Source organism: Entelurus aequoreus, linkage group LG26 (assembly GCF_033978785.1).
Source record: "Entelurus aequoreus isolate RoL-2023_Sb linkage group LG26, RoL_Eaeq_v1.1, whole genome shotgun sequence".
NCBI classification, from domain to species: domain Eukaryota; kingdom Metazoa; phylum Chordata; class Actinopteri; order Syngnathiformes; family Syngnathidae; genus Entelurus; species Entelurus aequoreus.
Window position 1 is genome coordinate 38,327,087 of NC_084756.1, and position 11,813 is coordinate 38,338,899.

The window sequence follows — 11,813 nt, forward strand, 5'->3', positions numbered from 1 at the left end:
TTGCAAAATGAAGAAAACGTTGCAAAATAACAAGCAATGTATTGCAAAATAAAGAAAACCTTGCAAAATAAGAAAAATGTTGCAAAATGAAGAAAACGTTGCAAAATAACAAGCAATATATTGCAAAATAAAGAAAACCTTGCAAAATAAGAAAAATGTTGCAAAATGAAGAAAACGTTGCAAAATAACAAGCAATATATTGCAAAATAAAGAAAACCTTGCAAAATAAGAAAAATGTTGCAAAATGAAGAAAACGTTGCAAAATAACAAGCAATATATTGCAAAATAAAGAAAACCTTGCAAAATAAGAAAAATGTTGCAAAATGAAGAAAACGTTGCAAAATAACAAGCAAAATATTGCAAAATAAGAAAAATGTTGCAAAATGAAGAAAACGTTGCAAAATAACAAGCAATATATTGCAAAATAAAGAAAACCTTGCAAAATAAGAAAAATGTTGCAAAATGAAGAAAACGTTGCAAAATAACAAGTAAAAAATTGCAAAATAAAGAAAACCTTGCAAAATAAGAAAAATGTTGCAAAATGAAGAAAACGTTGCAAAATAACAAGCAAAATATTGCAAAATAAAGAAAACCTTGCAAAATAAGAAAAATGTTGCAAAATGAAGAAAACGTTGCAAAATAACAAGTAAAATATTGCAAAATAAAGAAAACCTTGCAAAATAAGAAAAATGTTGCAAAATGAAGAAAACGTTGCAAAATAACAAGCAATATATTGCAAAATAAAGAAAACCTTGCAAAATAAGAAAAATGTTGCAAAATGAAGAAAACGTTGCAAAATAACAAGCAATATATTGCAAAATAAAGAAAACCTTGCAAAATAAGAAAAATGTTGCAAAATGAAGAAAACGTTGCAAAATAACAAGCAATATATTGCAAAATAAAGAAAACCTTGCAAAATAAGAAAAATGTTGCAAAATGAAGAAAACGTTGCAAAATAACAAGCAATATATTGCAAAATAAAGAAAACCTTGCAAAATAAGAAAAATGTTGCAAAATGAAGAAAACGTTGCAAAATAACAAGCAATATATTGCAAAATAAAGAAAACCTTGCAAAATAAGAAAAATGTTGCAAAATGAAGAAAACCTTGCAAAATAACAAGCAATATATTGCAAAATAAAGAAAACCCTGCAAAATAAGAAAAATGTTGCAAAATGAAGAAAACGTTGCAAAATAACAAGCAAAATATTGCAAAATAAAGAAAAATGTTGCAAAATAAAGAAAACGTTGCAAAATAAGAAAAATGTTGCAAAATGAAGAAAATGTTGCAAAATAACAAGCAAAATATTGCAAAATAAAGAAATCCTTGCAAAATAAGAAAAATGTTGCAAAATGAAGAAAACGTTGCAAAATAACAAGTAAAATATTGCAAAATAAAGAAAACCTTGCAAAATAAGAAAAATGTTGCAAAATGAAGAAAACGTTGCAAAATAACAAGGAAAATATTGCAAAATAAAGAAAACGTTACAAAATAAGAAAAATGTTGCAAAATGAAGAAAACGTTGCAAAATAACAAGGAAAACGTTGCAAAATAAGAAGGAAAATGTTGCAAAATGAGACTGGTACGTTAAAGCCGAGGGCCTGCCTGGGGGCCATTTGTGGACCTTGGCTCCTTTTTTAATGTGCCTGTCGAAATGACATAAACACACCTTCCAAAAAAAGCAACCAAAAACAAACTGCAAGAATGGTAAGAGAGCAAAAAGGCATATGAAATGTTAACTATGAATACCACCATCTTTTAAATATGTACAAGACTTAGACAAACTTTCATGATCCACAAGGGAAATTGTTCCACACAGTAGCTCAGTTACAAAGGATGGAAAGTGTAATGCAGGTATAAAATAGACTAAAAATGTACCACAGTATCAATTTAAAATATATTAGTATATGATATATACTGATATATTATATGTTTATATAATATATACAATATATAACAATATTACAGTATATGCAGCATAAAATAGAGAGTAGATCCAGCAGAAAATAGACATTATAAACAAAGAGAAGTAGCTAACATAACACAACTATAACACTTTTTTAGTCTTTTAAAATAATATATGCACATGCGTCATGGCCAATTGTGCAAAATAGACGATGACATCCAAATGTATTAAAGGACGCGACCCCAAAAACGGGACAAGCGGTAGTAAAAATGGATGGCTGGATGCTTTAGGATCATCCCTGTGACGTCACTCCTCATCCACTAGAGGGCGCGCTTCGCCGCATCCAGCGTGAGTTGCGGTACATATTACTCACTATTATGTTTTTAAAGTCTGCTTTTATAAGCTTTTAGCCGCCATATTGTCACTATTATGTTTTTAAAGTCTGCTTTTACAAGCATTTAGCCGCCATATTGTCACTATTATGTTTTAAAGTCTGCTTTTACAAGCATTTAGCCGCCATATTGTCACTATTATGTTTTTAAAGTCTGCTTTTATAAGCATTTATCCGCCATATTGTCACTATTATGTTTTAAAGTCTGCTTTTATAAGCATTTAGCCGCCATATTGTCACTATTATGTTTTAAAGTCTGCTTTTACAAGCATTTAGCCGCCTAATTGTCACTAATATGTTTTAAAGTCTGCTTTTACAAGCTTTTAGCCGCCATATTGTCACTATTATGTTTAAAGTCTGCTTTTACAAGCATTTATCCGCCATATTGTCACTATTATGTTTTAAAGTCTGCTTTTATAAGCATTTATCCGCCATATTGTCACTATTATGTTTTAAAGTCTGCTTTTATAAGCATTTATCCGCCATATTGTCACTATTATGTTTTAAAGTCTGCTTTTATAAGCATTTATCCGCCATATTGTCACTATTATGTTTTAAAGTCTGCTTTTATAAGCATTTATTCGCCACTACAGATCAAGTTTGTGCCCTTTTGAGCAAATGTTTTTATTTTCCAAAAACAAACGTGTGCGTCACCTCGGCGTCCACCAACCGCGTGACGTCATCAATAGGAACCAGTCGATGTCTCCTCCCCCACCCCCACCCCCCTCCCCGCCTGACCCCTCCCCCTCCCTCACGGCCCTGCCGTGGACGCGCTCCTCTCGGGGGCGAGCGCCGCTCGGAGCGGGCCAGCCTCTCTCGCCTCATAAGAAGCCGCACAGTGTCGACGCTCGGACGGATAGAAGAGGCGCTCCTGCCCGGGACAACACACCTGGTGCCTGGAACATCTTACCTGCTGTCTGGAACATCTTACCTGCTGCCTGGAACATCTTACCTGCTGTCTGGAACATCTCACCTGCTGCCTGGAACATCTTACCTGCTGTCTGGAACATCTTACCTGCTGTCTGGAACATCTTACCTGCTGCCTGGAACATCTCACCTGCTGTCTGGAACATCTTACCTGCTGTCTGGAACATCTTACCTGCTGTCTGGAACATCTTACCTGCTGTCCGGAACATCTCACCTGCTGCCTGGAACATCTTACCTGCTGTCTGGAACATCTTACCTGCTGCCCGGAACATCTTACCTGCTGTCTGGAACAACTCACCTGCGTGCGGCTCCGAGATACCTACAAAGGTGAGAGACGCTTCTTGCATTTTTTATCTTTCTTCCACGTAATTATCCCTTTAAAGTGTTTTTTTTTGTAATGCATTTCTCAAATGATGAAAAAGTGGTGTTTTTATTCTATGCAGCTGCTCTTTATTGCCTCTTTCTGAGTCTTTATTGCCTCTCAGTCTTTTATGGAAAACAAGCTGATGATGAGTTGACATTGTGAGTAAAATGACACCCAAATCGTGTCCACAACTTTGTGCTGAAAAAAACATTATGCCATTACACTTTTAAAAATGTTAAATTATTCTCAAATACATTTTCCAAATCGGTCCAATTGTGCTTCATTTGTGTTTGTTAACGTGTAATTAACGTGTTACTAATCCATTATTTTTTTGTCTACTATAAAAAATGGCTAACTATTATAGTTTTAAGTCATTCATCTTTTCTTATTAACTCTCTAAATCAGTCCCAATCGTTTGTGCTGCAAAAAAAGTGGTCCATTAATGTTTAAATTACTAACGTTTTATGTTACTAACATGTAATTAATGTGTTAATAATATAATAATAATAATAATGAATGACATTTGTAACGCACTTTTCCTTTGTTAAAATCTCAAAGTGCTACAAAGTATTAAAAAAAAAAAAAGTAAAAAAATAGAAATTTAGAATATATAATAGAAAATTAAAATAGAAATAAAAACTAATAATTATAGCTACACCCCCCAATTATGTCCAAATCACCTCAAACTGGTCCAATTCGATTTGTGGGCTATTGTTTGTTATTAACGTGTAATTAACGTGTTACTAATCCATTTTTTTTTTGTCTACTATAAAAAAATGCCTAACTATTATAGTTTTAAGTCATTCATCTTTTCTTATTAACTCTCTAAATCAGTCCCAATCGTTTGTGCGGCAAAAAAGTGGTCTATTATTGTTTAAATTACTAACTTTTTATGGTTTTATGTTTTTAACATGTAATTAATGTGTTAATAATATAATAATAATAATAATGAATGACATTTGTAACGCACTTTTCATTTGTTAAAATCTCAAAGTGCTACAAAGTATTTAAAAAAAAAAGTAAAAAATAAAAATAGAAATTTAGAATATATAATAGAAAATTAAAATAGAAATAAAAACTAATAATTATAACTACACCCCCCAACTATGTCCAAATAACCTCAAACTGGTCCAATTCGATTCGTGGGCTATTGTTTATGTTATTAACGTGTAATTAACGTGTTACTAATCCATTATTTTTTGTCTACTATAAAAAAAATGGCTAACTATTATAGTTTTAAGTCATTCATCTTTTCTTATTAACTCTCTAAACCAGTCCCAATCGTGTGTGCTGCAAAAAAAAGTGGTCTATTATTGTTTAAATTACTAACTTTTTATGGTTTTATGTTTTTAACATGTAATTAATGTGTTAATAATATAATAATAATAATAATAATGAATGACATTTGTAACGCACTTTTCATTTGTTAAAATGTCAAAGTGCTACAAAGTATTAAAAAAAAAAAGAAGTAAAAAATAGAAATGTAGAATATATAATAGAAAATTAAAATAGAAATAAAAACTAATAATTATAACTACACCCCCCAATTATGTCCAAATCACCTCAAACTGGTCCAATTCGATTTGTGGGCTATTGTTTATGTTATTAACGTGTAATTAACGTGTTACTAATCCATTATTTTTTGTCTACTATAAAAAAATGGCTAACTATTATAGTTTTAAGTCATTCATCTTTTCTTATTAACTCTCTAAACCAGTCCCAATCGTGTGTGCTGCAAAAAAAAGTGGTCTATTATTGTTTAAATTACTAACTTTTTATGGTTTTATGTTTTTAACATGTAATTAATGTGTTAATAATATAATAATAATAATAATAATGAATGACATTTGTAACGCACTTTTCATTTGTTAAAATGTCAAAGTGCTACAAAGTATTAAAAAAAAAAAGAAGTAAAAAATAGAAATGTAGAATATATAATAGAAAATTAAAATAGAAATAAAAACTAATAATTATAACTACACCCCCCAATTATGTCCAAATCACCTCAAACTGGTCCAATTCGATTTGTGGGCTATTGTTTATGTTATTAACGTGTAATTAACGTGTTACTAATCCATTTTTTTTGTCTATTGTAAAAAATGCCTAACTATTATAGTTTTAAGTCATTCATCTTTTCTTATTAACTCTCCAAACCAGTCCCAATCGTTTGTGCTGCAAAAAAGTGGTCTATTATTGTTTAAATTACTAACGTTTTATGTTATTAACATGTAATTAATGTGTTAATAATATAATAATGAATGACATTTGTAACACACTTTTCATTTGTTAAAATCTCAAAGTGCTACAAAGTATTAAAAAAAAATTAAAAAAAATAGAAATTTAGAATATATAATAGAAAATTAAAATAGAAATAAAAACTAATAATTATAACTACACCCCCCAATTATGTCCAAATCACATAAAACTGGTCCAATTCGATTTGTGGGCTATTGTTTATGTTATTAACGTGTAATTAACGTGTTACTAATCCATTTTTTTTGTCTATTGTAAAAAATGGCTAACTATTATAGTTTTAAGTCATTCATCTTTTCTTATTAACTCTCTAAACCAGTCCCAATCGTTTGTGCTGCAAAAAAAAGTGGTCTATTAATGTTTAAATTACTAACGTTTTATGGTTTTATGTTACTAACATGTAATTAATGTGTTAATAATATAATAATAATAATAATGAATGACATTTGTAACGCACTTTTCATTTGTTAAAATCTCAAAGTGCTACAAAGTATTAAAAAAAAAAAAGTAAAAAGTAAAAAATAGAAATGTAGAATATATAATAGAAAATTAAAATAGAAATAAAAACTAATAATTATAACTACACCCCCCAATTATGTCCAAATCACCTCAAACTGGTCCACTTCGATTTGTGGGCTATTGTTTATGTTATTAACGTGTAATTAACGTGTTACTAATCCATTTTTTTTTGTCTATTGTAAAAAATGGCTAACTATTATAGTTTTAAGTCATTCATCTTTTCTTATTAACTCTCCAAACCAGTCCCAATCATTTGTGCTGCAAAAAAAAGTGGTCTATTAATGTTTAAATTACTAACGTTTTATGTTATTAACATGTAATTAATGTGTGAATAATATAATAATAGTAATAATGAATGACATTTGTAACGCACTTTTCATTTGTTAAAATCTCAAAGTGCTACAAACTATTAAAAAAAAAATTAAAAAAAAATAGAAATTTAGAATATATAATAGAAAATTAAAATAGAAATAAAAACTAATAATTATAACTACACCCCCCAATTATGTCCAAATCACCTTAAATTGGTCCAATTCGATTTGTGGGCTATTGTTTGTTATTAACGTGTAATTAACGTGTTACTAATCAATTATGTTTTGTCTACTATAAAAAATGGCTAACTATTGTAGTTTTAAGTCATTCATCTTTTCTTATTAACTCTCCAAACCAGTCCCAATCGTTTGTGCTGCAAAAAAAAGTGGTCTATTATTGTTTAAATTACTAACGTTTTATGGTTTTATGTTATTAACATGTAATTAATGTGTTAATAATATAATAATAATAATAATGAATGACATTTGTAACGCACTTTTCATTTGTTAAAATCTCAAAGTGCTACAAAGTATTAAAAAAAAAAGTTAAAAAAAAATTAGAAATTTAGAATATATAATAGAAAATTAAAATAGAAATAAAAACTAATAATTATAACTACACCCCCCAATTATGTCCAAATCACCTCAAACTGGTCCAATTCGATTTGTGGGCTATTGTTTATGTTATTAACGTGTAATTAACGTGTTACTAATCCATTATTTTTTTGTCTACTATAAAAAATGGCTAACTATTATAGTTTTAAGTCATTCATCTTTTCTTATTAACTCTCTAAACCAGTCCCAATCGTTTGTGCTGCAAAAAAAAGTGGTCTATTATTGTTTAAATTACTAACGTTTTATGGTTTTATGTTATTAACATGTAATGAATGTGTTAACAATAATAATAATAATGAATTACATTTGTAACACACTGTTACAATCTCAAAGTGCTACAAAGTATAACATTTAAAAAAAATTAAAAAAAAATAAAAATATATATATATATATATATTTCTATAAATATAGAAAGTTATACATTTTGATTTCTATTTACTGTTTTAATTGGTTTTTCCTTTTAAAATTGTTTTTATTCATATTTATTTTTATATTGTTTTTATATCGGTTCTATATTATTTATTTTTTATTTTTATTCAGTCATTGGTGGAGCTAAGGATAATATTTGATTATTGTTTTTTAATATTGTTTTTAATACTGTTTTTAATATTATTGTGCAGCACTTTGGAAACATTTTTGTTGTTTAAATGTGCTATATAAATAAAGTGGATTGGATTGAAAATCTCAAAAGTGCTACAAAGTATAAAAAATTAAAAAACGTAAAAAATTAAAATAGAAAGTTAGAATATGTAGTAGAAAATTAAAATAGAAATAAAAACTAATAATTATAGCTACACCCCCAACTATGTCCAAATCCCCCCAAACCAGTCCCAATCGTTTGTGCTTTGTTTGTGGCTATTGTTTATGTTATTAACGTGTAATTAACGTGTTACTAATCATAATTGGACCCCCCAAATATGTGAAAATCTCCCTAAACTTGTCCCATTCGTCATTTTTTGTCTATTATGTATTTTTTTTAAATGGCTAACTTTTAAACTCTCTAAACCAGTCCCAATCGTTTGTGCTGCAAAAAAAAGTGGTCTAAAATGTTTAAATTACTAACGTTTTATGGTTTTATGTTATTAACGTCTAATTAATGTGTTTAATAATAATAATGAATGACATTTGTAACGCACTTTCCAGTGGTTAAAATCTCAAAGTGCTACAAAGTATACATAAAAAAAAGGTAAATAATTAAAATAGAATGTTAGAACATATAATAGAAAATTAAAATAGAAATAAAAACTAATAACTATAGCTACACCCCCCAACTATGTCCAAATCACCTCAAACTGGTCCAATTCGTTTTGTGCTTCATTTGTGTTTGTTATTAACGTGTAATTAACGTGTTACTAATCTTTTTTTTTTTTTGTCTATTACAAAAAATGGCTAACTATTATAGTTTTAAGTCATTCACGTTTTCTTAACTCTCCCAATCGTTTGTGCTGCTGCAAAAAAAAGTGGTATATTAATGTTTAAATTACTAACGTTTTATGTTATTAACGTGTAATTAATGTGTTAATAATGATGATAATAATAATGAATTAAATTTGTAACACACTTTACATTTGCTAAAATCTCAAAGTGCTACAAAGTATTGAAAACAAAAAAAAAGGTAAAAAATAAAAATAGAAAGTTAGAATATATAACAGAAAATTAAATTACTAATAAAAAGTAATAATTATAACTACACCCCCCAACTATGTCCAAATCTCCCCAAACCAGTGCTTTGTTTGTGGGCTATTGTTTATGTTATTAACGTGTAATTAACATGTTACTAATCATAATTGGACCCCCCCCCCAAAAAAAAAATATGTGAAAATCTCCCTAAACTTGTCCCATTCGTCATTTTTTGTCTATTATTTAAAAAATGGCTAACTATTATAGTTTTTAAGTCATTCACCTTTTCTTATTAACTCTCCAAACCAGTCCCAATTGTTTGTGCTGCAAAAAAAAGTGGTCTATTAATGTTTAAATTACTAACGTTTTATGGTTTTATGTTGTTAACTTCTAATTAATGTGTTAATAATAATAATAATAATAATAATAATGAATTATACATTTCAATTTGTAACGTACTTTACATTTGTTAAAATTTCAATGTATTAAGTATTAAAAAAACATAAAAAATAGAAAGTTTAAATATATAACAGAAAATTAAAATCTAAATAAAAACTAATAATTATAACTACACCCCCAACTATGTCCAAATCACCTCAAACCAGTGCTTTGTTTGTGGGCTATTGTTTATGTTATTAACGTGTAATTAACGTGTTACTAATCATAATTGGACCCCCCAAATATGTGAAAATCTCCCTAAACTTGTCCCATTCGTCATTTTTTGTCTATTATTTAAAAAATGGCTAACTATTATAGTTTTAAGTCATTCATCTTTTCTTGTTAACTCTCTAAACCAGTCCCAATCGTTGGTGCTGCTAAAAAAAGTGGTCTATTAATGTTTAAATTACTAACGTTTTATGTTATTAACGTGTAATTAATGTGTTAATAATAATGGTAAATGGTAAATAGGTTGTACTTGTATAGCACTTTTCTACCTTTTTCTAAGGAACTCAATAATAATAATAATAATAACAATATTAATGAAGATAATGAATGACATTTGTAATGCACTTTACATTTGTTAAAATCTCAAAGTGCTACAAAGTATATAAAAATAAATAAAATAAAAAATGTAAAAAATAAAAATAGAAAGTTTGAATATATAACAGAAAATTAAATTAGAAATAAAAATTAATAATTATAACTACACCCCCCAACTAGGTCAAAATCTCCCCAAACCAGTGCTTTGTTTGTGGGCTATTGTTTATGTTATTAACGTGTAATTAACGTGTTACTAATCATAATTGGACCCCCCCCCCCCCAAATATGTGAAAATCTCCCTAAACTTGTCCCATTCGTCATTTTTTTGTCTATTATATATTTTTAAAAAATGGCTAACTATTATAGTTTTTAAGTCATTCATCTTTTCTTATTAACTCTCCAAACCAGTCCCAATCGTTTGTGCTGCTAAAGAAAGTGGTCTATTAATGTTTAAATTACTAATGTTTTATGTTATTAACGTGTAATTAATGTGTTAATAATAATAATAACAATATTAATAAAAATAATGAATGAATTTGTAACGCACTTTACATTTGTTAAAATCTCAAAGTGCTACAAAGTATATAAAAATAAATAAAATGAAAAAGGTAAAAAATAAAAATAGAAAGTTTGAATATATAACAGAAAATAGAAATAAAAATTAATAATTATAACTACACCCCCCAACTAGGTCCAAATCTCCCCAAACCAGTGCTTTGTTTGTGGGCTATTGTTTATGTTATTAACGTGTAATTAACGTGTTACTAATCATAATTGGACCCCCCCCCCCCCAAATATGTGAAAATCTCCCTAAACTTGTCCCATTCGTCATTTTTTGTCTATTATATATTTTTTAAAAATGGCTAACTATTATAGTTTTTAAGTCATTCATCTTTTCTTATTAACTCTCTAAACCAGTCCCAATCGTTGGTGCTGCTAAAAAAAAGTGGTATATTAATGTTTAAATTACTAACGTTTTATGGTTTTGTGTTATTAACGTGTAATTAATGTGTTAATAATAATGGTAAATGGTAAATGGGTTGTACTTGTATAGCGCTTTTCTACCTTTTTCTAAGGAACTCAATAATAATAATAATAATAACAATATTAATAAAAATAATGAATGAATTTGTAACGCACTTTACATTTGTTAAAATCTCAAAGTGCTACAAAGTATATACAAATAAATAAAATGAAAAAGGTAAAAAATAAAAATAAAAAGTTTGAATATATAACAGAAAATTAAATTACTAATAAAAACTAATAATTATAACTACACCCCCCAACTAGGTCCAAATCTCCCCAAACCAGTGCTTTGTTTGTGGGCTATTGTTTATGTTATTAACGTGTAATTAACGTGTTACTAATCATAATTGGACCCCCCAAATATGTGAAAATCTCCCTAAACTTGTCCCATTTGTCATTTTTTGTCTATTATATATATTTTTTAAATGGCTAACTATTATAGTTTTTAAGTAATTAACGTTTTCTTGTTAACTCTCTAAACCAGTCCCAATCGTTGGTGCTGCTAAAGAAAGTGGTCTATTAATGTTTAAATTACTAACGTTTTATGTTATTAACGTGTAATTAATATGTTAATAATAATAATAACAATATTAATAAAAATAATGAATGAATTTGTAACGCACTTTACATTTGTTAAAATCTCAAAGTGCTACAAAGTATATAAAAATAAATAAAATGAAAAAGGTAAAAAATAAAAATAAAAAGTTTGAATATATAACAGAAAATTAAATTACTAATAAAAACTAATAATTATAACTACACCCCCCAACTAGGTCCAAATCTCCCCAAACCAGTGCTTTGTTTGTGGGCTATTGTTTATGTTATTAACGTGTAATTAACGTGTTACTAATCATAATTGGACCCCCCAAATATGTGAAAATCTCCCTAAACTTGTCCCATT

The 11,813-nt window shown here is 28.1% G+C and overlaps 1 protein-coding gene across 1 annotated transcript in view; it reads left to right on the forward strand.

Annotated features, from left to right (window-relative positions):
* Positions 1 to 3,494: 3,494 nt before the first annotated feature.
* The window catches only part of draxina (dorsal inhibitory axon guidance protein a), a 47,848-nt gene continuing 39,529 nt past the window's right edge, over positions 3,495 to 11,813 (forward strand). The window contains exon 1 of the mRNA XM_062037618.1: positions 3,495 to 3,550. The gene's annotated coding sequence lies outside the window, so the exon portion shown is untranslated. The remainder of the gene's footprint in view (positions 3,551 to 11,813) is intronic.